This window comes from Stigmatopora argus, chromosome 9 (assembly GCF_051989625.1).
Source record: "Stigmatopora argus isolate UIUO_Sarg chromosome 9, RoL_Sarg_1.0, whole genome shotgun sequence".
In the NCBI taxonomy this organism is placed as follows: domain Eukaryota; kingdom Metazoa; phylum Chordata; class Actinopteri; order Syngnathiformes; family Syngnathidae; genus Stigmatopora; species Stigmatopora argus.
Window position 1 is genome coordinate 12,755,828 of NC_135395.1, and position 26,271 is coordinate 12,782,098.

At 37.4% G+C, this 26,271-nt stretch overlaps 1 long non-coding RNA gene across 2 annotated transcripts in view; it reads left to right on the forward strand.

The window, feature by feature from the left end:
* LOC144082798 (uncharacterized) overlaps nt 1-25,424 on the forward strand; it is a 48,097-nt gene extending 22,673 nt beyond the window's left edge. Inside the window, exons 3-4 of one of the 2 annotated variants that reach the window (XR_013303351.1) lie at nt 20,384-20,428; nt 25,278-25,424. This is a non-coding gene — a long non-coding RNA (uncharacterized LOC144082798). Of the gene's footprint in view, nt 1-20,383; nt 20,429-23,666; nt 23,787-25,277 lie in introns of those variants that run through there. The other variant, XR_013303352.1, reaches the window with a different exon arrangement.
* Nucleotides 25,425-26,271: the final 847 nt, after the last annotated feature.

A 26,271-nucleotide genomic window follows, 5' to 3' on the forward strand; every position in this document is an offset into this window, starting at 1 on the left:
CATGTCGATATTGGCAGTGTATGTTAGGGCAGTAGGATTTTCTGCTAATTGAGGATATAGTAAAATGCACTTCAAATACACTTTGTCATTTTTAATAAACAAATTGTGTTTGATGTTGACCGGTCAAGTGTCATCAAACTCTTTTAATATAGTTTCAAGTGTAATAAAGTACTGCATACTATACACTTCCAATGGTGAATGAAAAATAATGACTTTCAAGTAATGAAAGGATGAAATACATCAATTTTAATTGAGCTGAATTATTAATTCATTCGTGGAGGGTGCTGGAGCCTCTCTCAGCCAACTACGAGCACCAGGCAGTAGCCAGCCAATGGCAGTAAACTAATTTAACTTTGATATATTTGCAAAATGTGCCTCTTTGTGGAAAGTAAATGGCTGTTTTTCTTTGCAGGGGTAGGATTTGATTAACACCTTTATCTTGGGTACATGCAATTATGAAGCCTCCATTAGCTCTTTATTGTCTTCCCCTTATTGAAATGGATTTTTCTTTCCCAAGCATTTGTGAGGTGGCAGATCCTTAATTTAATCTGGATTCTGGCATAGGATATTTAAAGTCTCAGAGGCAGTGTCGCTCTTTCAGACCAAGTGAAACTGGGCTTACTTTCTTTTCTAAAATAAATCCCTCCTTCATATAATTGGTCACTGAGGCTACAGCTCATGCACACTTGATTCCTGTTGCTAAAGCATTGCTTGATGGTGTATTGTGCCACTATCTCCATAGCAACAGTAACGTGCAACAGTGTGCCCTCCCTTCTTCTGTCCTATCCACCTCGAGAGTCCTTTTCTTAGGAAAAGACGGGAAAGAGAGCAAATTTGTGCATCATCTTCCCCAACCTATCTATCTATCTGCAGAAGAATGGGAGAAAGAGTATCTTCCGTAATGATCTGTCAAATGAGAAATGTGCTTTAGTTCAGATGGTTGCTATTGGAAACTGCTTGATAGTGAGCAGGAAGCAGCAAGCAACGTCATGGCAGGCTGGAAGGAGGTAGTAAACGTCTGTCGGTGTCTATTATGTCTGAGAAGACCTTTTGGTCTTTGAAGGTTCTGGTCCGTAGCACATGCAAACCTTTTCGAAATGGTATTAGTCACTTAAACTATTTCGGACTCCAAATTGTTACCATTGTGAGGTAATTTATAGGGAAATATTGATCGGAGGGGCGACCCAGTGGACGAGTGGTGTGGAGTTTGTTTGGGTTTTCTCAGAGTACTCCAATTTCCTCCCATAAAAAATGCAGGGTGGGCTAGTTGAACAATCTAAATTGCCCCTACTTATGAGTGTGGGCAAGATCTTTTTGTGCCTTGCGATTGGCTGGCCACCAATTCAGGGTGTCACTTGGTGTTAAAGTTTGGGTGGATCATATTTTTTATTGTGATTTGCAGTACCTAGTGGTCAGTGTACCTTTTGAATAAAAGGAAGTAGAGTCATGTAGTAGCAGTTGTTGTTTTCTTGTACTGTTATACTATACTGTTACTGCCGATCAGGAAGGCTCAAACATCCAAGGCCGCATGTCATGTCCAGAAAACTGTATAGTGCTGTACACGCTAACACAACTACTGTCCTCCGTCCGGTTAAGTCACCATTAGTTCACTTGAGTTTGACATTCAACGTTTCAGAGTTTGACATTCACTTTGTGTGTTTTTGATGTAGAGCATTAGGAGCATGCAAGCATAATCCATCTACATTTGCTTGTTGTGACGGTTTAAGGATGAGAGATGAGAGGTTAATTTGTTGGCCGCGGGGAAAGTGTCTGTCGTCCTTGACGATAAACCACTCAAGGAGGGAAAAAGAATGAATGCAAATATCACCAGAACAAATACTGATGATAATAAATCTATCTTTCTTAGACAGGGATTGTCAGCAGAAGGTACATATCTTTACTGTCATTTATATCCATGTGAATTACTTCTAAAACAATGGTCATTTTGCACTATATCAGAACTGCCAAATGTCAAAAATCATATTTCGTAGTGGGTAAAGATATTGTGACCTTTTTTCCCGTTGGCATATACCAGCGACGCGTACAAAAAAATAACACTTTGTATTTTCTAATTTTATAATGCTTTTCAAATTGTTTGCTTTTTTCAATAGGTAAATCTTGCAAAGGGATGAAAATCACATAGAGCAAATCACCTATTGCTCATGTTTTCGTTTTTGTAAAGCTATTTTACCAGACACCAGCTGTATAATTAGTCCCCCCCACATAGGCCTTTTTTTATAATTGCTTAAAAATGAACAAAGATGCACCCTTCCACCAAACTTGATTACCAGGCGATACATAGTCAGACAAATTAAAGGTGGCTTACATTGTGATGCACATGGGCACAATTATTAAAATCTCATTTAAGGACCAGTAACAAATAAAATAAGTGTTTTCACATGAATTAAATTAGATTAAATAAAAAGAGATGGGCAAAAAAACAAAGCAAATGCACATTAAATTGGCACAATTGTAACACAGTCCTGAAGTGTAATTATGAAAGGATGAGTCACTCAGCCACATGTTGTTAGACTAATGAGGAAGGGGCAGACAGTAGATAAAAAAAAGGAAAATTCTGCAGAGTGACTTGTCTAAACCGGTATGTTGGTAAATTAGGCTCTAAATGTCTTCTATTCATCACAGAGATACCAGTGGTCAAATGAAATCTAATGATGTGCCAAGTTTTTTGAGTAATATATATATATATAATGGGAGAACTTTGGCAGTTAAATTTAAAAAGGAAAGTTTGTAAGTATCCTGATTTTCTCATGATTGTGTGACAATGATAAGAAGCAATTTTATATGCGATTTACAAAGATGATGGAAATGGATACATGGCTGATGGGTAGAACATCAATGGATACGATGAATAAAACAGGAAGGAAAGCCTCTAATTGCAGTTTACCGCAGCACACCATATTCCTCCTGCCTTTATTGCAGTAATGTTCACATGATAGCCCAAGACGTATCATAGCTGTTACTTTGGAGCCCTGCTGGGACAAAAAAAATCCCTTGTAGGGAAGATTATCTTTCATTGGAGAATTGAATATTAAGCTTGCTTGCGTCTTTGCTTTTCTGTTGATCCTCCACTTTCCCTCTACACTCGCATTTGTGATTCCCACGATGACCCACATAACATAATAATATCGGAATTCACTTCAGTTGCTGTAGTATTATAATGAAGTTCAATCAGGCTGAGATATTGTAATGAGCATCCGAATTGTATACAGACATGAATGTGGTTGGAAACTAAAGAACCCGAATGTAGATATCAGAAAGTATTTACCAATTACCACTAAAGACTTGTAGAGGCTATTTGTGTTTCTACCATCTCTGTTACATGTTTCTTAGGATGGAAAACATTAATTTTGTAAAATAACAAATAATATGCAATTCTAATTTGCTGCAAAATTGCTGAGAACTAAAGAACTCAATTTTTCCGTTACCATTTTTCAGGTTTCAAGTGATTCAAAGTTTTATGATCGGGGATAACGACAAAAATATTTGTGCCATCTATTGTAATTGGAGTCATTCGTATCACATTGCATCGTGGCATGAATTATGAGAGTAGAGTTATAGTAAGGACCCTACTTGTATTGCATATAGTGCAAAACATATCCTTTGGCCTTAGTAAAGGTAAAGCACCTTACTATGCTGTATGAAGTAGGCGCCCGCCAGCAAGTATGTCTAAATTCAAATATAAATAGTTCTTAAACTTTGACTTTTTCCAAATCCATTAGAAATGCAGAGACCTTAGTGTGTTTATGTTAAGAGGTGCTTAGTAATGAAGGCTTAAAAATAATCCCCCTGCAGCCTCTCTCTTCTCCTGTAGCTGATAATGTACACAGGCAAAGATATCAGCAAAACAAAATGATTATTTTCAATGTTATTTTTAATATTTACCCCCCTCCACAAACACAAACACACACACTTAATACCAGAAGCCTACAAGGTGCCACAAAATAGTACATCAATCAATAGGACAATTTGTTTGATGTCTATTGTTTAGCATTTAATAGTCCAAGGAGACCACTCTCCCGGCTGGGTGATTAATTGGAAAAGAGCACCTACTTGAATTGAATATCAATTGTGATAAGAGTTGACATGGAAATAAAAAGGTTTGTTTTAGTCCCTTTCTGAAATTCTCACAGCGGTGATGTTGATTCATTGTTCGATAACTCTTTGTTCAGAGTTCCTTCATACCCCAAACTCCAGGCATTACTCGGATCAAGACTGTGTTTACTTTGAAGAGACAAATATACTTTATACTTGTCCATCCTTTAAATCCTCTCAGAAACAAGTCTTTTGGGCACATATGTAAACTGCTCATTTTACCTGGCACAAATGTTTATTGTGAAATTAATAGCCTAAGGCAAACAACAACACTTCAAAAGCAAATGAACACCAAAAAGAAAAAAAATGAAGAGGCACCTGACAAAAAAACACCGCTTTTTCTTCCGTATTAATTGATGGTGGATATTTAAAAAAAAGACTTTTTACTATTTTATTTGTATTTTTTTTAAATTTCTAACAAAAACAGGACCCATTTTTCTGCATCTCCGCCTGCTTGAGCAAGGTTACATGAAATTGTGCACCATTTATTGTCCCTTTGCTGTGATGATATTTAGAAAATTTTGATGCTAGACTGTAGCAGCGAGAGTTATGGCAGCAATGGTATGACACACGCAAATAACATGAGGACAATGACATGCTGTAGATGACATGCATGGGTTGCTTTCCCATTTTTAAAGGACATGAGTACCCTTAAGCTACATGTAACAGGAGGAACATGCAGAACAGATAGAAATAATAATTGCCTTCAATGTGAAGAGTGGCATTGGTCAAATGTTTATTTTAGAACCTATCAAGACCCACAATATTTGTTTCTATTTTAACATATTATCACTCATCAGCTTTGTGCTCGTAGAATTATTCTGCCAAGTTCTCACCTTGGTAAGAATATGTTGAGTGAAAGTGACTGAAATCTTGTATACCAACCAAATTTCATTAAAATAAGTAGACAACACAACAAAATATGGCATCTTAATTTTCTTAATGATAGCTGATCTTATAGTGCAGAGCAATTCTAAAAAAACAATTCTCATACAAGTCATAGAAATTACACACATTAGCAAAAAATGGTGAAACTCTCCAGTACCAGAAAGATACTCATCGAGTACATTTTATGAGCTGATTCACTTTTGTCTCCACATCTCACATTGCTCTTTATTGTCAGCTTCTTCAGCCAGCTCTCCAATCGCAAAGAGACCGTACACCATCGGATACCAAGTAAAAAGGGTTGTTTAAAAATACTGCTCATTAAGTTGTAAAAACAACAAGTAGCCATCAGGCTTCAACGTTGACTGTCGAATAAAAGTGGCATTCCCCTTAACAGAGACGACACAAATGTGTGCTGCCAAGGTAAGACGCAGCAATCAAGCACTCGTATTCTCCTTCACTGAATGTCATGGTTAAAACACGGAAAACTATCCATAGTATGTCCACATAAGGGAGCTAAAAGATAAAATGTATAAGCAGTGCTTCTGACATGCACTCTCATTCTTGGCCGTTACTTTGTCTTAAGAAATGACAAGGTGACACCTGGTTATACATCTCCTGGGAGACTTCAATATTAACACGGAAGGGTTTGATTGTGATGCTTGAGAGCAGGGGATCGATAAGCAACTGCAATGTTACAAACACTTCATTAGTCAGTTGTGTTGAAGGAGCCGAGAGAAAAAAATATATAGCTCTTAATTTCCCAGTCGATCTAGAGCAGGGGTGGGCAAACCGTTCCTCGAGGGCCGCTGTGGGTGCAGGTTTTTGTTCCAACCGATCCAGCACAGACACTTTAACCATTGGGATTTCTGCAGAAAACACCTGAATGAAATCCACTGATTGAATTTGTAGGACACCAGAATGGTGAAAAGGTGTCCCCACTGTGGCCCTTTGTGGTATAGTTTGCCCACCCCTGCTTTAGAGTCATAACATCTTGTTTGCAACTACAAAACCAAGAATACGGATGAAGGCAGTCAAAAAGATGTCCTAAGGGCTACCTTTTAGCACCAGAAAGAAGCTCAGTCACCTATAGAAGGGGATCACTATGGGGATCAGCTGCTGCTCTCTTTATTGATAGGTTGCGCATATGGTTACGTCCTATCTCCCCGTTGAGGTGTTCTGGAATTGTCCTTTTGAAATGGGACCTCAACCCTACTCCGAATTTTCTTAGATAGTTGTTTGAGCATACACAATTGTGGAACCCTTCTTTACACACTTTGAAAAGATAGAATGGGGCAAGGGTCTATTAATGCACACCTGCTGCACCACTCTACTAAAGGTTTATAACTCTGCAAAGACACATTGACATTTCTGTTCCAGTCCAACTGTTTTTATTTGATACATTATATAGGCTAGGGGCTCCCACAGTGTTTTACTAGCCACATTTTCAGGTGTATTAGAGACCTCTGTCTGCGATTGCCCTTACTCAGCTAAACTCATCTAAACCACAAGGTTCTTGGCCAACTTGGACCTCTTTTCGGTATAGTTATAGAGAGCGATATCTCGACTCTGTTGCATCAGATGGTCTTTAAGAAGCCACATTTCTCAATCTCACGTTGGCAACGGATACAATTAAAATACTGTATCATCAAAACATAAGCACCTCACCCCTTTAAAGATCAGTTCATGAGGAGACTGTATCATTAAATGCTGGATCAGCTGTAATTTGATGCATAAGCACAGACGTTATGACTTGCAGCTAAGAGTTTCAACTGCTGAGAACATATCCCTCTAAGGTATATTTTTGTTCAGAAAAAAAGGTGTATTTAACCCGGAATTGAACAAAATAGCAGAGTCATAGCTGACTAATTTGAACAAATAAAATAGTTGATTATGTAACAAGTAACCTTTATAATATTTTTGTACTGATGCCACCAAACGCATTCAGGTTTTGGTCATCAACTTGACTTGATGGTGGAGTCTGTCTTCGGATTCTCTCTTTTAACATTTATTGTTTATTTTTTTGCCACATCCACAATATTTCTCATTTATCTTCTTTTCCAGGGTGTCTTTCATTTCTCACATAAATACGAGTGAATCCCTAAATCCATGTTTACAACACAAAGTCATTTCTGTTTCAATTAAGTGCCATTGGCAAGTTTTGCAAGGTTAGGAATGATGTTTAAAATTATTTTCCCAAATTAATTGTGAGTCCCTTAAATATGTCATAAAATTTATGGGAGTTCTATTGTGATAATGATGCAATCCTTCATCATCACAATTATGTCAGAGTTGAAAAAGTTGTCCTGCTTATTCAAATGAGTTTGAAAGGCCAACAAGTCAAATAATTTTCTTTATTTGCATAAACTGAACAAACCATTGCATCCTGATTATCTGTCAAGTCTCTTGAAGGACAAGCATACCTTTAGCTATAAAGAGTAATCATTCTGTACATGTAATACTACTTTAGAATAACATTTCCCTTGAAATATAATTTGTATTTGCAGTCAAAATGAATGCAAGGCCTGCACCTTAAATTAAGTTCCATATACATTCTCTGTGGTGTCTTTGTTACCATGAGATCTAGAAAAAATGTCTTCTACAGAACAGTAACTTGTGCAAATACGAGAATTATAGTGAAATGAATGTTAATCAAAACATGTCTATGGGATAAAACTGGATCAGGGTTTAAACACAATTTATCTTTTTAACGTTCCATTAAGCAAATGTACAACATACTGAATCTTGAGGATGACTAGATAATACTTAGATCCCAGTTGTTGACGTAGACTTTTTATCTTCCAAGTAGGGGATCAGGGTTTGTTGAGTCCACGGAGTGGGAGGTTTATCCCCTCCTCAACCCATTGTTCTTACATAGTTAAATACATCTCACTTTTTACATTTTGCCATTATATCATATTGGTCTAAGAAATAAACCCAAAGTATGATTCTATACCTCTCTGCTATCAGGTCATTATATGTGAGCTGCTTGAGGCATGTACAGTATGCTGCTATCTAATTCATGCTGGCTGAGTCTCCTTGCTTGTTTACCTGTCATTTCTATCCCATGTGACAGCACAAGGTAAAAAGGAGCAGCAGGATCAAAGAGTGCCAGTTAAACTGGGAGTGATGAGTCCAAAAGGACACTGTCTTTGAAGGTACCTCTTTAATTAAACAGCGGCAGTGCACATAAAAGACAAACTGAAACTCAAATTAAAATGTAATTATTCTGATACCAATTCGGTATTCAGATCAATTTGCCAACCATGAGTATATTGAGAAAGCAGTCAGTCTGGAGACTCAAAGTTTTGAATATTCGGAGACTTTAGGCTCCTAATACCTGATTCAGTGTAAAACATAAAATTACACGAAGATGTGTCAGGGATTGACAAAATTCAGCAAAGGTTAAAATGTTCAATGCGGCTCTAAATGCTATGTTCTATCAAAGGTGGGGATTTAAAGTCATTCTGACACAGAACTCTGGTAGGTGTTCCCAGCAGACCCTCACAAGACGTTTTGGTCTGTCAAGCCTGACTGTTGATGGAAAAGTACCCATCATCTGGGCCAATGCACCCCCAGGTGGACCAGCTAATCGCTTGACCGCTCTCTTCCACCGAATGTCCAACACGTACAGCTGCAAATCAGATGACATGACCGTAAAGTCAATCATTAAACTGCAGCTTTGAGTGTCCTATTGTCGTAAAGGTTCATATTTCATTTCTTTCCAGAGGCTCCAGCTCATTGGCGACACTAATGAGGATAAGTGGTAACGCAGATGACTGCATGAATATATTGGTGTCCAATTTAAAAAACCCTACTTGGTAATTTTTCTATTTCTAGGATCTAAAACATATGAACATCAGGACTCTCTATTCTGGTGAAAGTGCTGATGTTTATAATTTGCCACAGCTATTGTGTTTATATACCTAATACAGCTACAATTATTCCACGTGCAGGCCACTTTGGGAAAACACAAGTAAGAAAGATAAAAACACAATGTATGAATTCAATTTGGTGCACGCCAAAGTTCTCTGCTTTGTATTCACACCAGCCCAAAAGGTATGCACCACGGACTTTTCAGGTTTGGTCCAGACCAAACAGTGCAGGTGTGAATATGCCTTTGTTGAATAAGTAATAACCCCATTCAACTCTTCCATACCACCAAACACAACACAAGGAGTCCTTTCTTAAACAGCACACTTGGAGAAGTGTCTACACTGCTTTCTCCCTGCGGCAGTTGTCATTTTCTCACCCATTGCCCACGCTCAAGTAGCAGATGTACTTGCACCCCAGTGGTTGTATCAAACATGACATATGCAGTGTGGTCAGACACTTTTTTACCATCTTGATGCAGTGTGCTCAGACACTTTTTTTCCATCTTGATGCAGTGTTTTAACATTGTCAGAAGGCAAGGGCTCAGTATTTGTTCGTCTATTTATAGAACAAATTGGAGAGAATATCTATTGTACCAGCAAGTGGGTATTCGACTATCAGTTTTTCCCATTTGCCTCACACTCAAGGACTCTTGTATCACAATTTAAAGAACAACAGTGAAGCTGTTTTTTAATATTTATATGTTTATAATGTTTATATGTTCTTCTGAATCAAACCATCTGGTGTGACTGATTATAAAAATGAAGGCATTTACCCTTTCTAGAGCACTGATTAATTTATTTTCTCTAAAAAGCAATTCTATTGGTTTCCAGAGCCTCAGGTAAATTCTTTGGTGAATCCTGACCTTTGTCGTCCCATCTCTCTCTAACTAAAACTACAATGCGTGTTGCATTTTTAATAGATATTCTATTTTCAAGGCATTTTCAACTCCAACAACATCACATGCTAGTTGGCAATGACAAAAGGATTGTTTAAAAGAAAATAATAGTGACATTGAGACAATAAGAAACTGATCATGGTTATCTCAGGGAATTAGACAACACGTGCGTATTGTTTTATCAATAAAGGGAAATCAGATGTTTATCTGTCATGGAGAGTAATAGCAAAATGTGTCTTTAGAACCATGAATGATTTGTATAAGTAAAAGTTAGGGTAAGAGGATTAGGGCCACTGAAGAAAAAAAAGGTGGCAATATCTTGGCCACCTTTTTTTTCCATCAGTGACCCTAATTCTCTTTTGTAGAAATCTACAAGTCAATTCACATAAGAATTCCCCAAATGCAATTGCTTGATCAGCGCAATACACGTGCTGTGAATAAAATCGTGCAATATTTTGGACATCCACCACGCCAGAATGATAATTTCACTTGATTAACGAACTAAATGGGATCAACATCTGTTAGCAATTAACCTGCATTAATACCCTTGGACCTGCATGCTTGGGTAGATTTGGGCTGAGGTCCAGCCATTTGAAGTTTTGCTACATTAAGCGGTGCCTAATAGGGAGGGAAGAAGGGTTACTGTGATGTCTATGTTCGTCTGACGGTAAGGCGCTGGAATGTTCTAACTGTTGATGGATGTGTAAAATGGGGTGCAAAACTAAACTGTGAAGACCTGTATGAGAAACAAATTAATAGATGGAATCCTTCCTAGAACCACAACTGCACATTATGATGTTGTTTCTCAGTTTGTGAGATTTGCCGAACTGCTAGAGAAGGACATTTAACATGCAGTCGCCAACATGCATTAAGTTAAAGTGATGAAAGACGACACCGTGTAAACAAACAGAGGTAAACGAATCGTCGGCCTCAAGGGAACAACAATGATTATCTGCCCATCTCAACTGCAAGCACGAATTGAGCGATCCTCACTGTACATCCCAATGTCACTTAGCCTGTTAGCAAATACCATAGTAATGTGTAAATATCAACAGTTAGTCACACTACATTTTCGCATTTTCGATCAGGTTGCACATTTGTCATTCTTAGACCTTCCTGTGGTGGAAATTGAGTACGCTGTGGTAAACAAAAACAGTTTTAGACGTAATTTAGGGGAGCAGACTGTTTGAGCACACTTCAGATGTTCTTTTTTTTTTTGCACAGACTAAGAGCATAACTGAATGCCATCTCTCTTGGTTTTTTATCTTGAAGCACACAACAATACAGTACCAGATGAACCAGGGCATCTGGATGCTTTGTTGGGGTCAAGAAAATGCAACATGTATTTTGTTCCAAAGGCATTCGGTGTTTTGTAGACCAGAAGTAAACTTTTATAGTCTATTCTTTGACTCTCAGGGAGACAGTGTAGTGATTTCATGACTGGGGTAATAGGGCCCAGTTACCAAAAAACAAATAACACAGTTCAATCAAGCATGGTAAGAAACACAACAGCCAATTTAAACTGATGTGTCTAAGTGGCAACAAGTAGTTAAAAGATGTAAACACACAAAACATTTACAACTTTGTTCGCTTAAGTTGAAGCTGTGGATCATGATGTCAAACTCCATCCCCAGGGGCCAGATCTGGCCTGCCACATCATTTTGTGTGGCTCTTAAAAAGAAATCATGTGCATCGACTTACAGTTTGGGAAAATATAAAAGCAATCTGTGGTTTTGGTCCTTTGATAACTACACAAAAGGTTCTTTATCAGAAGAATAATTACGGCTTTTGGGTTTTTTTGCAATTCTTTTATTAAACACATGAAATCAAAATAGAAATGAAAGTATTCATTTGATAATCAATTAGTTGTCAAGTAATCAAGTCATCATTCAAACCTTAATGTCAGACATATCTGCACTCCATACCATAACTACAATGTGGCTAGTGACAAAGACGATTTTGAGATTTCCTTTGGTCGAAAAAGGCACAATTTGTAAAAGTCTCCGACTAGGTTTGGAAACACAAAGAAAGAAAAAATTGAAAGCCTTTTTACACCCCTGGAGGCTGACGGCATTCACACCGATAAACAAGCTTATTCCCGGACATGACGGAGAAAGATTCTTACTCGGAGTTGTACTCTTGGTCTGAGCAAATATAAGCAGACCTCATGGGAAGATGATTTAAAGTTAGCTTGGGGAGATCGTAGATCTGTGCTGTGAATAGAGCACTCGGACACCACTTTTCATTTACTTTTGTCCAAATGTTTCAGCACTGGATGGAAGTCTTAACTTGGTCAGGAAGTCAAATCAGTTTGTGAGGCAGGACTCGTATAAATAATCATAGTGGAGCCTTTAACAGTGAGCGCAGACAAGGCAATCATGAGTAGCAGCAGGAAAACAGCTTTCACTGGTCTGTGTAATGTCTGCAAGTCTGATTCACCTGCACTGAAGCTGTATTCTTTTCACCCTGTTTCCAAAATGCAATGGCGCATTTTCTCGCCAAGTACAGCCATCAATATTTAAGACGTTGCATTCTTTATGTTTACGATTGTCTTACATGGAGTTACACTCAAGAAAGCACATACTGTGTGAGTTTGCTTTTTAAAGCATGTGCAGCATCTTGTACAAATGTCCACTGTCTTTAGGATTACGTTCATTCTCAGTTTTATTGTGCAGGGAATTTTTTAATGTACTACAGGGTGTTTGGGAAATATGGATTTTCTTTGAGGGAGAGGGGGAAAAAAACACATGCTAAGGTTATGAAATTAGAGGGTTAAAAGAGATTTGCTTCAAAATAAAAAATAAAAATGAAAATTCTAAACAGTATCACAGTTTTTAAGCTATAATACAAGGATGATTATAAGATGCACCCACTAAAAATTACAAGAAAACTGTATTTGTTCATCTCTACTGCACTGGCCTAGAAGGTGCAGATTGAATTCAGCCAAAGGTCTCCCCGATGAAGTTGGAACTCCTCCTTCCAGTGGCCCATTGTAGATTTTTGGCTTTTCTTGTTGGGATTGTCAAATTTTGGAATGATCAATTAAACTAAATTTGAAAGGCATCATAGAGCTTTTATGCAATCTGTTTTTTTTTTCTTTTTAAAAAAATCAATTTTAACTGAGACTGCGGATTTATAGTATACTACATACAGCTGTCTTGAAAATTTCTTGTCCTTCATGAGAACAAGACATGGAACTATATCAATTTGGGCCATGAAAAAAGGGGCAAATAGTGATACATTTGTTTCAAAACTAATGATAAAATTGAGCAAAGAGCTTGTTTGGTCACTTCAGTGAAGATTAAGAGATTTTCTGTTGACAAAAAAAATACAAAAATGGAATACAACTTTGTATTATCTATTCTTTTTTCTAAGGCATATGAAAATGAATTAACTCATTGTCATTGTTTGTGAAGGTGGCTTCCTGTAATGAGACTGCCAGGTTGGCATTGCTCTAATGATGTGACAAACAAAGGCTATTCATCAGGCTTGCTTGTCTCTATCAGACTTCAACAGCCAGTGACAATAGCACCTAAATAGTAAAGCATCTGATTCCCCAGTAAGAAACATATTGAGGCTGCTCTCTTGATAATTTGATGTCATTATATTGGTCATGCCAGGTAATCGCAGAATTTAGATATAGAGTTGTAAGATCAATGTCTTAATCATGAACTAATTAAGATGGACAAAAACTGATTTTTTTTAAGAGGAAAGCTTGATCAGGGGGCATGTAGTTCACTCTTTATTGAAGTGATTTTGAAACAAGAAGAATATTATAACGTGTGCCACTTTTAAATACTTCAGAGTGTAACGAAGAACAACATGAGCTCATAGAGTCTTTATAAATTCATCACCAAGCACTTGGCTTGTTGTAAATTAATGTCCTTGAGTATTGCTCAATGTATTTAAAGGTAAATGTTCAAGTATTTAATGGTGTTGCAGGAGCAGGTTTAATGGTTAGGAGATCATATTGTACATGTTTACATTTGACATTGCTTTTCACTTTAACAGTACTGCGATATATTTGGCTTTTCCATGCAATTAGCAGTGCATAAATATTGAGGCAGAATCTCTCCAGGCACTTCATCTAAAATGAATATGAAGGAATGGCTAGTTCAGACAGATCTACCCAAACGTGGAATGCTTATTTGAGGCACGTATAATGATGTATACCTCTCTACATAAAAACAAAAAGTAGCTGAATTCAGCGTGACTGAAGGCAAAATATTTGAACATGTCATATTTTATATTCTGCCCAACAATTCAGGGTGTCCCCCGCCTGCTGCCCAGCTCTTGAGAGGATAAGCGGTACGGATATTGAATGAATAATTTATTGTTTGTTTTATGAGGTGTTAGCGTGGAATATAAATGAAAAAAATAGCTTGAGAGTTGATACTATGTTTTTCAAAATGTGCAAAGGAACAAAGTTTGTTTAACTGGACCTTGATGGATCAAATATTGTTTGGAGTGAACTTCTGTCTCCTATATGAAAATGTATTTCATATATTTATTATATATTGACATATGGTGAGTTAAATATATTAATTCTGACTGTGTGTTCTTCCGAGATTAAGAACTGAAATATTCCATGTTAGAGAATCAGTTTAGAAAGACACAGTGGCTTCGTAAATCTGGCGTTTCAAAAAAATTGCCATTACTACACTCACAAAATGACAGCATGTGGTCGAATTGCTCATAATGACCGATGAAAACAATGATTTCTGCATCAGTAACTTATTATGCAAGTCATGTCTGCTACTGCATCTGTTCTGTTGACATACTGCTCTTTGAAGCTTGCCGAGGAGTGCAGGCTGCACCAAAGGCTATTCTTCCTTTATTGGCCTGCTTATCGCTTTCATTCTTTTTTTCCTTTTTAGTTGGAGACTTTCCAAAGAGCATTTTTTCTAAACTGGCAGAAGGCAGTCAAGCCAATCCCGTAAAGCAACTTCTGTTGTGCTGCACCTACTGGAATCTAAATAGGGTCATGACTAGAGGCTATCTTCGTGCCGTTGAAGTGGCATTGCACTCAGCAAGAATTGTATGTATTATGTGTATAATTCATGCAGCTGTCTGCTGTCAATAAGGCTGGGAGCGACCACGCAATATGTCATAATAAGAGGTGAAAATATGTCGTTCCCACCTTTCATCTGCATTATGGCATAATATATATGTTAATGACTATATACCAGCTACAGAGTGGGTAGCACGTTGACCTCTCAGTTCTGGGGTGGAGGGGTCGACCCCAGGTCGAGCCTCACTGTGTGGAGTTTGCACGTTCTCTCTGGCTTACATGGGTTCTCTCCGGGTACTACAGTTTCATGCAGGGTAGGCTGGTTGAACCCTCTAAATTGCCCCTAGGTGTGAGTGTGAGCGTCCATCTCCTCATAAAATCACATATTGTGCTGTCATGATATTGGCTAATTTCATTAATAGATTTAAAGATTTAAGACTAAATCTATTTAACACCTATTTTTTGTGAGTTTAGTAGTAATATATACCTTGTGTGTTCCCCACCTCATTTATTATTATCAGTTTATATTTCTTTTTTTCCCCATACATTGTTTTGATTTGTGCACCGTATTTGTGGTGACTTATCACACACGTGGTTTACTGGTGTAGGGACATCATTCGGCTTTTCCTCATTGTTAATTTAAGAAATATCAACACTGTAGAGTTGAATATGGTGCTTTTTTAAAACGGTATATTACTAAAATAACGATAGTCAAGATAGATGCAGCTTATGAGGTTACATAATTTACCAGTTTTGTCAAGAAATGCCTTCAGTAGTAAAAAAATAGTCTGGGAAGTTATTGTCTTTTAGTCATTATTGGATTAGATTAGATTAGTTTTGTAATTTAATATACAAAAGCAGTGTCATTCACAGGGGTCTGATGTTCAATCTATCATTTATGTAATGTACATGTAAAAAGAATTATATAAATGGGTTGAACAAAGGAACAAAAGTCAGTCCTATCCTACAGACCGTTGTCCAGGCCATAAATGATTCATGACAACACTGAGTTTCAATTTGTAAAAGCAAACCATTTGGGCATCATCTAATATAAATGGAATCTCACTTACAATATAATACAATGATAAAAAGGCAATCATCATTGCACAAAAAAAGACTAATGGGAAAAAAATGGTAAAACTTCATAATGCAATAAAAATACTACACTGAAATGAAAAGAAACCCTATTAAATATTTTGAGATCTATGATACAGGTGCCTAAAGCATTCATTCCTAACCATTGTGCTGTGATAAATTATCAAATGTCACTAATTTGAAGAAAAACATTTGTGTTCATCAGTTTTCATCTGCCGAGAGACACAAGCATACTCTGAAATTCAGAAAATCACATTTTGAAATTGTCTTATAATAATAGGTAATTAGTACTGATTAAAAGAAAAAATGAATAAAAGAGTATGATGGATTGATTCACAGAAGGAGAAATTTTAAAACTTAAGGTCATAAAATATTTTATATTTCAATCTGCACTTTAATTGTACTAGCTTTCTAATGAGCATTTAAGTGGTTCAAAAGTGCCAAAGTAGTAACATTACCTCCCCAGTTTTATTGCAGAAAAAAGCTTTTCCGTGCATGGTTACTAAATGAGCAGCAGCTGTACTATAGTCTTGTCACTCCGAGATTAACAACTTCCTTTCTGCTACAAAGAAGGCCATGGCCAGCACGCATCAAAATGCTCACATACACGGCACAACCCCGCACACACTGACGAGATTTCTTCACCCCTGCCCGTTTAAATCAAAACAAGTAAGCAAGCTCACTCAAAAGTAAATGGAAAATTTGATTCGCTCAGATGGACACACATTGCCTTGGGTCAAGAAGATGCCTGGCTGTCACACAGAAAAATTAAAGAACAAAAGTCAAGCAGAAGTTCCATCTTAAAATGCAAGATTAGGTATAAGATTTGACTCTGAAGATTCCCTGTCATTAAAATCCCCACCCACAGCTTGTCACTATTTTAAACACGTTTTAATGTTGTGACATGCATATCATTAAAAAAAAGTAATATTTAACTAATTCTTTTGATCTCCCAATTTTTCAGTAGTTTAAATTACGTTATTTTATTTTGATATCCATGATGCATATTAAAGGCATTGTTGTAATGGTCCTTGCCAATATGGAAAACTGACTGACTTGTACAGGGGTAAGGGCGGGCCAAAAAACAGTTAAGACACTCGGCTAGGGCATTGTGACGACAACAATCTGTGTTTTAAATGCACTCCAAGCAAAAACTGAAAACCACTCTTTTTCTTAGCTAGTGCCCATACTTTTAGTATTTATTTTCAAATACATTTCATGTATTTAAAAGAAAATCATCTAAATGACTTTAGAGCACCTTTAAAAAATTAAACACTTGTGGGACCTCTTTAGGTTCTGCAGAATTCTTCTTCAAAGTAGGCACAACAGTCAGTCCTAATATATACATAACTGCAAACAAATCAATCGTTGAATTTTTGTAAATAACCCAACATGACCTCCCTCCCGTTACTAAACAGTTCAAGATTACACTAGAACCAGCATCTGGTGTGATTCTATGTTTAACCTTTATAAAATATCCTGACACATCTTATGGCTCTCACAATGAAAATTGTAGTTTGTCCGAGCAGAAGAAGCCAAATGACAAAGGCATAAGAGCACAGTCAAAACGCAAGCTGAAGTACGAGGTCTTATTACCACTAGCGTGACACAGCTGCTTTATTATTATTATTCTTATGAATGCTCTGCTGAATAACTGCAAACAAATAATAGTTTGTTTGGTCTGAAAGCCTTTTTCCTCAGGCTTTGAACTAAACGCTGCAGGCAGCAGATGTTAACCATTTTCTTCAGCTTTTGGGGAATATAAAATGCTTAATTTATCATAAATAATCTGATTATGCCATATTTTTTAACATTGTATAAGAGTGATTGTATTCTATGTACTATTTGCATTGCACAAAACACAAATTGCCAGACCACACACACTTGCAAAGACAGGCAAAGTGACGGTGATACAAACTGCTATAGTACATAAGTCTAAAATCGTTTATCATTCAGAGGCTGTCACACCAATCCAGATAGCAAAGTGGGACAATTTACAATCTAAATAATTACACCACTGGTTGAAGACTAGGGATCACAATACTCCCCAATTTTCCTGGACTCTGCAACTGAAATAGCCTTTGACTGGGGTTCAACATCCTCTCAGAATCTTTGTAGCTCAGAGGCTGAAGTGGCGGAAATTGAATCAGGCCCTGACAGCCACGAGTAGGATGTTAAACCATTCTCCTCATGGTGAACTCTGCGAAAACAAAAAGAGAGCACTACACCGTAGCAAAAGCTAGCTGTGTTTCCCTGAGAAGAGAACAAAAAAGAGACGAGGAGCAATTAACTTGTTCACATGTAGTGTTGAAAACCAACAATCAAATGTTCCTTGGTTAATTTGTTGGCTAATTTAATTTCAATTACACTTTGTTTAGTAACCAGACTCAAACACGTCGGATAAAGGACTACAATAGATTCCCTTTTTTTTTTGCTTCCGCAGACTGTATTTAAAATGAAATTCAAATTTCAATGTTTACTCCGAGCAGACAAAATAATAATTTTAAAAAAAGCAGTAGCACAAACTGATTATTGATGAGAATGTGAGAATCCTCCTAAATGTCATAGAGAACGATACAGCGACAGCTTTATTCATCACCTCTTTACTTTGATTTATTTTATTTTTGGTTGGGGGAAAGGAAGGAACTAATGGCTAAATCCTATAGCATTATGTGGGTGTTCAATGTCCTTCCACAGCAAGTTATCTGGGGCCAAAGATGTTCTCCTGCTGATGACATTACAGCAGACATGCAATCACATGGTGTTTGTGTCCTATTTAGGGCAAACTCATGAGGGGTGAGTGTTGAGAGGGCAACACAACAACAATGAAAAGTTCTTCTCCAAGATCAGGGTGTCAGGGCTGATGAACATTTCTACATGTCACTGCACGTCTCAAACTGTGCAGGTGATTACCTAGTAAATTGAAACATTTGGGCCACCGGCCTGAGCCAGCACAACCAATGGCACTCCTCTGAGGAGATTCTGTCAACACTGACAAAACTATAATGCCGAGAACACATTGCATCTTTTCAGAAGTAACATGTTTTCACTGCAGGGACTTATAAATAATTTGATTAATATTAGAAAAAAAGGTATCTGGTTTGAAATAGAGAGAAAACTTGAGCTCGCTTTTCAAAATGACCTAATTTTAAACACGGTAATTGTGATAGGCAACAGGTGTTTTGCATGTGAAAGAAGGTAACAGCTGGAATACAAGCAGAAGGGCAATACTGCACTTAACAGGACCACATTATCAGAACTTAAAGAAGTGTGCCAACCCACACAGTTTGAAGTGCAACTGATGACATATTCAGGAGGGTTATTGGTTTTAATTGGAATTACAACCTTTGGATGTCTTTGAAGTCTGAATAAGTGGATCAAACTGTCTTTGCAAAAATCCCTGGCGCCCATTTTTAGCTTACTCAGGTAAGTGTCAGTAACTCTGTTTTCATTATCACCAGTATAGTATCACTGAGGCAAATTAGTCAACTCCTACTACTACCATTAGGTATTTGAATTGTAATCTGTTTTGTTCAATGTGAATGAGTCAGTGAGACCGCATTTTCGTTTGCCAGCAGTGGAGCACAATGTCAGTCCTTGCATCCAATCAAATTCTGAACAAAAATGCTTCATTGTATTCTTTTGAAGGGTCATACTAAATGTTTTTGCACAACTCCTGTGAAACAGCCTTATTTTGCATATTCCACAGCATGTGCCACTGCGTGCCTCACATATAATGACTAAAACTGAATAAAGGGCATAATCAAAAGGCCATTTTGTGCTCTTTTCAAACAGTCAAGCTGACTGTCTCACAGTAAACATTTCCATTTTGCTTTAACAAACAGTATGTGTGAGGTTAGGAAACATTTCACAGCCAAGAATAATGTTTTCGATTAAATGTTGTGCAAAATATAATGTTCTAGTTCAACCACAAACAAATTCCCATACTATAAAATAATACACTAACATAAACCTTTTTTACGTAAATGTAAGTTTATCAGGAAAAATTTACAGTTTGTTATATCGCTAACCTGCAGGCTCACAATCTAGCATGCTGGCATGCTGGCTCATTAGTGGACAGGTCATTGTGTGAGCCAAAGGCACAAATTTGAGTGACATGTGAATGTTGACCAGGCGATGTTTTCAATTCATTTGGTGGACAAAATTTCCATACAAAATTCCAAATCAGTTGAGCTGTGGTCTTCAATAATTTCCACTCATCGTTGGTGATAACAAGCTTTGATCTCTGTTATTTGATATACAGACCAGCTCAAGCTTATTAACACACAACACAAAGTAGGTTGACATTGCTGAATTGCATTTTACTTCAATACAAAGTGTGAAGCTTGACAAAAGCACCTCACTTCATTTTAACCATGAATACATGTCAACGTGCAAATAACTCCAAGTGCAAAGTAATTAAAGGCCAAATGAGGACAACTCAAAGGCTGACAACGCCAGTACAAGATGACTAATGGTGCTGTACTTTTTTTTCTTCAAAATTGTAGGCAAGGCAATGCAGCTTCATCTCCAAAGCAGATTTCATATACAGGGTAAGTCAATTAAGTCTACATTATGAAAAACGTTATAAAAATAAAAGCCAAATCTAGAGAGCATCCATCATGAACTCAGAGTAAATTATCTCAACAAAGAGTCAAAAACACATGCAAACACACATACACAATAATGAGGCAAAGTTTAAAGATGGCATGTGCAAGCACCCAAAAACTTGCTCAAACTTGATTTGGTCAAATAATAACTTTCATTCTTGCTTTATAATAATTGCAGTTTATGGGTCAGTGAATGTTTCCCAAAGTAGTGATTCCCATTTTATTACTGTTTACAAAAATGTGTGCATTAAAAATAAGGAAATAACTTTTGCTGCAGAAGAAAAAATGTACTTTAAGACAGTAGAGCTCCTATCCACTTCATGCTTGAATAACTTTCACTTTTGAGAGTTTACTTTGGAAAGCTAATTGCAGAATCAGCTTCTGAGGGTCGATTTTTACCCAATCTTTCCTTAACATGCAAATGTGATGACTTAACTCTCTACTTCTTTGGACAAAATTCACATTGCAGCGTCCGTGCCCAAATGTTGCAAATCAACAAATATAAGTGAACTTAAAGGAAATTGGTGCTTATATTGAATTTTAGAATGACAATTTATTGCCAAGATTATGTCATAGAAAATAGATATTAGAATGGACATAATTTAAATTATCTATATTTCGAAAACATTTCCTTTAAATTGCATACTTTTCTATGTTGACTACTTATTATGTTGGCTACTTATTTAGTTATTAGTTATTGATTATTTGTTTTTTTGCTGTTGTTGTTATGTGTGCACTCCATGGTGAAGCTTTAAATCTCATTATACTTGTATAATGACAATAAAATAAATAAATCCAATTTGTCTCCTTAGGTCACAAGAATCTTATCATACAACTCAAAAACACCAATATTTCTTTTTATCAGTGACATGATTGAAAACAGATTCATCAAAAGAAAATTTTGAAAAGTCTTCATCTCTAGTGCCCGGGAAGAGTCACGCAATTTGTAAACATCAAAGGCTTTGCAAAAGAAAAAACACAACTGCCAACAGACACAACATGATCGAAAACGGACCAGCATGGAAATAGGTGACCTGCAACTCTAGGTACACCTTGTTAGATATTACTTTGTGCTAATCTCTGCTCAGAGGTAATTATTCTAGTAGAGATAACTGTATGACATTCACCACTAATGTTATCATTCAGTAGAGATCATTGTATCTCTGATGGTATCCACTAACATTAGCCAGCCAGATGTAAATACATGTTTATTTCTTACAACAAAAGTATGTTGGCCCACATGCCATTGCTTAACATAGGCAGCTAATGTCATAGGAAAAATCTCTACATTTGTTATATACGTCTAATTCCCTAATATGTCTATGCATCTGGCGTGGTCATTTTGCATTTGTGTTGTGGCTATTGGCAATTACATTTGCAAATTGTCAATCCCTGGCCAACCTATTTATCACATATACATGGACACGCAGACAAAAGGATTAGACAGTAACAAAGTACTCCATCAATACAACTCAGTAAACTAATGATAAAAAGGTTCAAAAGAAAAGTCAATGGATGGTGGGAGATGCTTCAAGTTTGTACTTCATTCATATGCTAGTCAGTAATCTGAACTTGCTGTTAAAATAAGTTCCCACATCGCAGTATTAAAAACTTGGTGTAGAGAGCAGGGAAGCACTGAGAATCACGACAAAAAGTGAATGTGAAAGTGGGTTTCTAGTGACAAAATCAGCTCATACATCATATTGGAGCATGAAGCCATGGAGTGTGTACGTGTGTGTGTGAGAGAGGTGTGTGGGGGGGGGGTGTTTAGAAGAGAGCAAGTGAGTGAAGGAGAGAGGAGGAGGAGGAGAGGACTATTAACGGTAAACTGCAGGGAGGCCCTGCAAGGATGGATGGATTTGTGTTACAGTGGTGCTTAGCAGCACTGATAGCAAACCTGTTCTATTTGCTTGCAAACTGTATTTCACAGCCGCCGTATCCTGCGAGTTCAAGGAAACGTGGAAGAAAAAGTGCTCTCTTCCAAAGCCGAATCATATTCTTTCATATGGTTTAGCCTCATCAAATCATATAGCTGAGTTCAGTTCGGTAAGGCTGAGTTCAATTGAATGTACTCTATTGCAGAACCTTAACTCTTAAATTACATGTGAAATTTGGGTTTTAATTATAGTTTTTAAAGACAAATCCTTATTTAAGGATACTTTTGCGTTTTCATTCTGGACTCACCAAATGCAAATCAACTGTTATTCATTCAGATGACATGTGTACCTTTTTAAAATGTGCAAATATACAACAACTGTTATGTTTGCAGATATGAGCATGCCATGCACAAAATATTTCATAAATCGTTGGAACAGATCATTTCTCTGGCTTCATGAAATGAAATCTAAACTGAATATCTTTGTTTAATCCAAATAAAAAAAGATTTTACTTAAAACCAATGACAGAAAAATACAAAACAAGAATCACAATAGCATGCTTATTTTCTGACATTTAAGGGAGAAGAACAAAAGGTCAAAAGGAGTATCGGAACTGTTTTGAGTTTTATATCAATGCAGTTTAATAATTGAATGCAAAAGCTGATCAAAAGGAAAAAGTCGCCAGCAAGCAGATCAGGATTATGTGTTGTTGTGAAAAAATACACTACTTATAAATTCTACTCACTTTGTGGTTAGTACACAGCCACCGAATTCTGAAAAAAATGCAAGAATCACAGTGCGGATGCATTAATAATGCGATAGGTTTACAAAGAAATGTTTTTAGTGTATTTTGAGAGAAATGTCTGGGAATTTGGGGAAATCAATTCTGTTTATGGTTTATAAAAGTGATTATAGACTTACTGTATGTGCAGCTTCAAGAGATTATACAGGCTCACTGTTTAGGGCATCTAAGGTCAAATTGCAGAACGTGCGTGTGAGTCGCCAACTGTTATGCTTTGTAATCTTGCAGTTCAGTCGTGGTACGCAGGACGAAAAAGACTAACAGTCGCACGAGACACTGCAAAATTGGAGTTCTTGTTCTGTATAAGTGAGCAAACAACTCAATGATTTAAATTTAGCCTCATGTTGCTGAGAGCCAATATAGCTGCCATTATACATTGCCAATTTCCATTCAGAACAAAGTCATTTCCTATATTGACATTAAGGAGAACAGCAATCCAATCTGATAACAGCTTGTTTACATATCAAATATTGGTTAGTAATATGGTCTTTTTCTCTGCCAGGCCTACTAGAATAGGCTGAAAAGGGGCATCTTTCCCACCCAAATTATCTCCTAAACTTGATGGAAAGACATGCAAGAAATGTTTGGCATGGGCCCCTTCTGAAAGACTACTCAGGAATGGTTAAATGAACCAAGAACATTTCTGTGTTCTAAGTGAACCTACTATGGTGCACTACAGTACTTCTGTGTTCAAGATTAATCTTTTAGCTTCACGAATTTGGGAGCTACAAGACGATGGGCCAAATTCAACTTAACTGCCGCACTCAACATTTAAGATCACTGAAGGTGCTGCTGCATGATTCACACAAAGTGCTTTTTGGAACATCCAGCAACTCTAAAAACACACATTACGACATAGAGTATTCACACTTTTTAACTATGCAGTTGCATACTTCTCAACCTTGGGCCATGGGTTCCCTTAGGAAACAATTCTAATTACCTTAATACTTAAACAAAACCCTTACGTATGTAAAATTGAAGTGTGTGTGTGTGTGTGTGTGTGTGTGTGTGTGTGTGTGTGTGCGCGTGCGTGCGCGCGCGTGCGCGCGCGTGCGCGCGTGCGCGCGTGCGTGCGCGCGTGCGCGCGCGCGTGCGTGCGTGCGTGCGTGCGTGCGCGCGCGCGTGCGTGCGTGCGTGCGTGCGTGCGCGCGTGCGTGCGTGCGTGCGTGCGTGCGTGCGTGCGTGCGTGCGTGCGTGCGTGCGTGCGTGCGTGCGCGTTTGTTTTACCTTTCATAATTTTTCAAAATGAAATGTTCATTCGTATTGTAAAAAAATTGAATTGGATTTCATAGGTATCTGCAAAATGTTCTGTTTTGTATTTACTACTAAAATACAAACAAAAAAATAATACTGTTGCACTTGTTGAGTCTGTGAAGTGTGCAGCGGAGAGAGGGATGTTGTGCTAAAACATAAAGTGGCAGAAAGCAACTTCTGCTTTTGTCACTTTGCTGCCAGACGACGATGCTGAGTGTGGAGCAGAAAAGTGTTGATCTGTGGGTTTGTAGGATATACACTTCTTGACACATTGTCTATATTTACTGCTGTTTTAAGGTGGCTTTTAGATCATAAAATCCACTCCCTGCACGTGCTTTCAGCAAAAAAACACAATAATAATAAATACACGCATGTGCAAAGTATAATCTCACGGAACAAGATTTTATTTTACTGCCCATAATGCTTTTGCACCGAAAACAGTAGCAGCACTCTGTCAAACGTAAGCATGTTTTATATCTATTGTAAGGAATTGGGTGGCCCGGTGGAGGGAGTGGTTAGCGCGTCGGCCTCACAGCTCTGGGGTCCTGGGTTCAAATCTAGGGCGGTCCACCAGTGTGGAGTTTGCATGTTCTCCCCAGTCCTACGTGGGTTTCCTCTGGGTACTCCGGTTTCCTCCCACATTCCAAAAACATGCATGGTAGACTGATTGGACACACTTTTGCGTTTCCCCATATGGGAAATTAACCCTCAATCTCAGAACTACGAGGCAGGTAATCACACTTCCACCGTACCACATTCCTTCCATTTTATTCACTAAATAGTTACTTCATACTTCTCTTGTGGAGGCAACTTTTGAGTCTTCTTGGTGGATAAATAGATGCTTCTTTTCTATTTTCAGATTCATGCTCATTTGAGTTTTGAGGGCAATGCTCCAGAACAAAGCTTTGTTGCCTGATCGGCATTTAAGATATCTAAAGTGTGACAACAATTAGGGAAAAGGAAGCAGGAATCTCCCCATGCATCAAGCTGATCTCTCAAAAAGAACACGACCAATCAACGTCCTTGAGAAAATCAAAGTGAAGCTTTGATTTGTAAGCCTGTAAACAATGACAACCTCTGGAGAACGCAGCATGCATGCGCATTGGCAGTTTTATTAGACCTGAATCATTTCTAAAATACTCCATGCCTGTCGTTTGATTTCACTCAGATGAAAAGCAGTTGCCTCCCATATGGAAGTTTTATAATGATTTCCCGCACCAATTGGTTGCTTGTTGGAAAGAAAGAAAAAGGATTATTGTGGTTTATGCAATATTATTAGCTTTTACTTCACACAATTGAGGAAGTAAAATAAAAATCATCTGATTGTTGACAAATAAATGTCATGCAGGCCTCGTTCATTTAGATAAAATCTCTTGGGTATAAAAAAAAAACAATATTTAGTCATCTCGAAGCAGAAAACCTCACTCACGCAAACAGGCTGGGTATTGTCTATTAATTTAGGACCTTTTTTACAAGGATAAATCAGATTGGCTGCTCTATTTTTTTATTAGGCAGAGCATATTGTACTCTTACCAAAAGGCATTAGTCTGAAAAAGTACGGAAGATAACTCCTTTATACGCAATATATTCGCCCACTCACTGTACGCTTTGTAAATGCATTATTGCAGTTATCTGAAGAAATGAAGTCAGTTGTACGGGAAGAATATTTTTAATATAGGAAATCAAAAATGTTTAAAAGGCTCTGTTCTTTGTCAGACTGGCAGCAATTGCCTTTTTCAAACAAAAAATCCGATTTTGGAAGTTGTAAAGATGGATTAATTAAAATGATAGTTAATGTTCAGCATGAGATGGATTCTAAAATTGCCTCTCTGGGGAAAGAGAGGAAACACTGT